General features: G+C 33.8%; 3 long non-coding RNA genes across 3 annotated transcripts; 2 read left to right on the forward strand and 1 right to left on the reverse strand.

The window, feature by feature from the left end:
* The first annotated feature begins 79 nt into the window (after window positions 1–79).
* On the forward strand, window positions 80–592 carry LOC142241548 (uncharacterized). The gene is made up of 2 exons (XR_012723683.1): window positions 80–336; window positions 404–592. It is a non-coding gene; the product is annotated as an uncharacterized LOC142241548 (long non-coding RNA).
* Window positions 593–1,861: 1,269 nt separating this feature from the next.
* Window positions 1,862–2,375, forward strand: LOC142241524 (uncharacterized). The gene is made up of 2 exons (XR_012723670.1): window positions 1,862–2,119; window positions 2,187–2,375. It is a non-coding gene; the product is annotated as an uncharacterized LOC142241524 (long non-coding RNA).
* A 1,412-nt stretch (window positions 2,376–3,787) lies between these two features.
* On the reverse strand, window positions 3,788–4,186 carry LOC142241614 (uncharacterized). Its single transcript, XR_012723729.1, has 2 exons — window positions 4,053–4,186; window positions 3,788–3,995 (listed from the first exon to the last, which is right to left on the reverse strand). It is a non-coding gene; the product is annotated as an uncharacterized LOC142241614 (long non-coding RNA).
* Window positions 4,187–4,862: the final 676 nt, after the last annotated feature.

Genomic DNA, 4,862 nt, shown 5'->3' on the forward strand with positions numbered 1-4,862 from the left:
TCATCTAATAATTTTATCCGTACGATAATGCTTGTGTCCAACTATTCGAGACATATCCCATATAAGCCACACTACCCTGCCAGCATTTCAAAGTTCCATTTCATCCTCATCGCTACCACAGACTCGTAAATGTCACCGCAACCATCGCGAACTGTGATGGGGGAAGCATATCAAAAAGTACAAAATGTACATGAAAGTATTTTGCCATCACGACTGTTAGAAGAGCCATTTTATTTTTTGTGAAATGCCAAGCGCAACCAGCTTGTTATATTTTATTTAAATAAAAACGAAAATAAAGTTCTGAAAACATAGATATTACGCTTAAAATTGTGAAAGGTATATGGTGAACAATTTTTGACTTTCCAAATGGAATAAAGTGATAGTTTTTCAAATATTTTTCCAGACACGCTGCCTCCATTGGGAATAAAAGTATTGGCTGATAGACGCTACAACATTTAACTTACAACTTGTAACTCAAAATCAATCTCTTATTAATGCATAAAAATGTGTTAAATGTGATGAGGTAGTCGTATAAATGTTATATTTATGAGAATTTATAAATGTTTCATAAAATTAATAAACATCTAAACAATCGTGTTTTACTTGACCACAATGATTCTTTTACAACTATCTTAAAATGCACTTGGTCTGATTGTTTGAAGGGGCTCTTATTGGCGTCCTTCTAAATGTATCCATAAGGGCTCCTAATAATTGCACTCATGCGATACTTTTTTGTAGTAACTTGGCGTGGTACAACTTCTCAATAGTGACGGCGCTTTTCCGAGGAGTTTTGGATATCGTATACGACTGTTTTCGACGTAGTGGGGATTCTCAGAAGCGCCCCCAAATTCAAAAAATGTTGGCAGGGTATAAGTTTTGTTCGAAGTTGATAATCTATACCGCTACTTGATAAGGTGATCGATAACACATTTATCGATATTTGACTTCTCGACGACAATTCTTAGAGTTTGACCACACTATATGATTTTTTAAAACTTAAAAGTCTACCCATATATTTGATCCAGTTATTGTACGCATAATAACAGCCTGTTTCTGTATGTCGAACGAGTTCAATCGATCGACTGAAATTCATAGAAACAGCTGTTTTTTGGTTATTTCCATTTTAGTCGATCGACAGAGCTCATTCGACATACAGAAACAGGCTGTAAATATTAAATTATTAACGACGATGGTAAACACTGCCTCCTTTCTATCATTACTCTATATATGTGAACACGGCATAATGTAGATATTAAGTTCGAGTTTAAGGTAAGTACTAAGTTCAAATTGCCGCTAAAGTGAAAACTAAATCAGTAAAAAAAGGCATACAATTATAAAGTTCGAGTTTAGCCACGATTACTTTTCTTTAATAATCCATTTTAAGGAATACAAACTTTGCTTTAGGCAATTCCCCATCAAGTTATAATAAAATTTGCAACAAATATGTATAATTTTATGCCTTCTTCTTACTGATTTAGTTTTCACTTTAGCGGCTGAACTCGAACTTAATACCCACCTATAAGGTGAGTACTATGTTCGTTTTTTTCACCAAAACACTAAATTAAAAGTACAAATATATTTATGAAGACGGTTATATTTTGATCGAGTCTTGCTAAATAATGGATGGAAAAGATCCCAGGAATTGATTGCAAATAATTTTATATTTCTAAATTAGTTAACTATCCCATACGGCAATTCTCGTATCTAACTATTCGAGATAATTTTGTCGGCGGTGGATTCTCAATTTTTGCATCTGTCGGCGGATTGAGGGCTGATATGTCGTTCATCTAATAATTTTATCCGTACGATAATGCTTGTGTCCAACTATTCGAGACATATCCCATATAAGCCACACTACCCTGCCAGCATTTCAAAGTTCCATTTCATCCTCATCGCTACCACAGACTCGTAAATGTCACCGCAACCATCGCGAACTGTGATGGGGGAAGCATATCAAAAAGTACAAAATGTACATGAAAGTATTTTGCCATCACGACTGTTAGAAGAGCCATTTTATTTTTTGTGAAATGCCAAGCGCAACCAGCTTGTTATATTTTATTTAAATAAAAACGAAAATAAAGTTCTGAAAACATAGATATTACGCTTAAAATTGTGAAAGGTATATGGTGAACAATTTTTGACTTTCCAAATGGAATAAAGTGATAGTTTTTCAAATATTTTTCCAGACACGCTGCCTCCATTGGGAATAAAAGTATTGGCTGATAGACGCTACAACATTTAACTTACAACTTGTAACTCAAAATCAATCTCTTATTAATGCATAAAAATGTGTTAAATGTGATGAGGTAGTCGTATAAATGTTATATTTATGAGAATTTATAAATGTTTCATAAAATTAATAAACATCTAAACAATCGTGTTTTACTTGACCACAATGATTCTTTTACAACTATCTTAAAATGCACTTGGTCTGATTGTTTGAAGGGGCTCTTATTGGCGTCCTTCTAAATGTATCCATAAGGGCTCCTAATAATTGCACTCATGCGATACTTTTTTGTAGTAACTTGGCGTGGTACAACTTCTCAATAGTGACGGCGCTTTTCCGAGGAGTTTTGGATATCGTATACGACTGTTTTCGACGTAGTGGGGATTCTCAGAAGCGCCCCCAAATTCAAAAAATGTTGGCAGGGTATAAGTTTTGTTCGAAGTTGATAATCTATACCGCTACTTGATAAGGTGATCGATAACACATTTATCGATATTTGACTTCTCGACGACAATTCTTAGAGTTTGACCACACTATATGATTTTTTAAAACTTAAAAGTCTACCCATATATTTGATCCAGTTATTGTACGCATAATAACAGCCTGTTTCTGTATGTCGAACGAGTTCAATCGATCGACTGAAATTCATAGAAACAGCTGTTTTTTGGTTATTTCCATTTTAGTCGATCGACAGAGCTCATTCGACATACAGAAACAGGCTGTAAATATTAAATTATTAACGACGATGGTAAACACTGCCTCCTTTCTATCATTACTCTATATATGTGAACACGGCATAATGTAGATATTAAGTTCGAGTTTAAGGTAAGTACTAAGTTCAAATTGCCGCTAAAGTGAAAACTAAATCAGTAAAAAAAGGCATACAATTATAAAGTTCGAGTTTAGCCACGATTACTTTTCTTTAATAATCCATTTTAAGGAATACAAACTTTGCTTTAGGCAATTCCCCATCAAGTTATAATAAAATTTGCAACAAATATGTATAATTTTATGCCTTCTTCTTACTGATTTAGTTTTCACTTTAGCGGCTGAACTCGAACTTAATACCCACCTATAAGGTGAGTACTATGTTCGTTTTTTTCACCAAAACACTAAATTAAAAGTACAAATATATTTATGAAGACGGTTATATTTTGATCGAGTCTTGCTAAATAATGGATGGAAAAGATCCCAGGAATTGATTGCAAATAATTTTATATTTCTAAATTAGTTAATTAAAAAAGTAACCGTGAAAACAAGCTGGTTTTCAACTTGAAAACTGAACATAGTACTCAGCTACCCTGCCAACATTTTTTGAATTTGGGGACTCTTTTGAGAATCCCCACTATGTCGAAAACAATCATATACGACATCAAAAATTCGTCGGAAAAGCGCCGTCACTATTGAGAAGTTGTACCACGCCAAGTTACTACAAAAATGTTTCGCATGAGTGCAATTATTAGGTGCCTTTATAGATCAATTTAGAACGACGCCAATAAGGGACCCTCCAAACAATCAGAAAAAGTGCATTTTAAGATAGTTGTAAAAGAATCATTGTGGTCGAGTAAAACACGTTTGTTTAGATATTTATTAATTTGATTAAACATTTACAAATTCTTAAAAATATAACATTTATACCACTATCACATTACATTTAACATAATTTTTGGCATTAATGATGATGTTGAGTTACAAGTAGCGAGTTACATGTTGCTGCGTCTATCAACCAGTGTTTTTATTCCATGGAGGCAGCGTGTCTGTAAAATATCTGAAAAACAATCACTTTATTCCATTTGGAAAATCACCAAATTGTTCACCAATATACCTTTCACAATTTTAAGCGTATAATCCATGTTTTCAGAACTTTATTTTCGTTTTTATTTAATTAAAATATAACAAGCTGGTTGCGCTTGGCGTTTCACAACAAAAATGGCTTTTTTAACAGTAGGGATGGCAAATTACTTGCGTGTACTTTTTGATGTACCTTTTCATGATGGTTGAAGTGACAGTTACGAGTCTGTGGTAACGATGAGGTTGAAATGGAACTTTGAAATGCTGGCAGGGTATATACGTAAAAGGTATTATATATTAGGGCTGTTTTCTTTTTGCACTGGATGCAACATTTGTATGGGCTATCCAGAACATCGTTGCACTGGTGTTCTATCCAGAACATCTCATCAGTGCAAGTCGCGCCGATATTGCCAGATTGTATTTGGATAAAGTGACGCTTCTTCGATTCACAATAGCAATTTATTGTGACTATTTTATCGAAAAACATGAAATTCAAAGTGATACAGTGTCATAAATAATCGCAGCAGTAAATATTTATTACTAATTGACGCATTTGATACATTAAAAATGCATGATTTCACTTATATTCTGTGATTGTTTTTAAACAGCTGATGACAGTGTTACATATTTTTGGAGATGTCCTGGATAAACGAGTACTCTGTTTTCTTTTAGTCCTTAACGGCTTAGCATATCCAGTGCTAAAAGAAAACAGCCCTATTGTTAAGCTCTTTTTCTAATTGGAAGGGTTGTATTATGCACCTGCTATACCATCTCTATGTACGAAGATAGTATCTTGGCCAGACGGATAGGGGATACAATAATCTATTAAAACAAAATTCAAAAG

This window comes from Haematobia irritans, chromosome 5 (assembly GCF_050003625.1).
Source record: "Haematobia irritans isolate KBUSLIRL chromosome 5, ASM5000362v1, whole genome shotgun sequence".
Lineage (NCBI taxonomy): Eukaryota > Metazoa > Arthropoda > Insecta > Diptera > Muscidae > Haematobia > Haematobia irritans.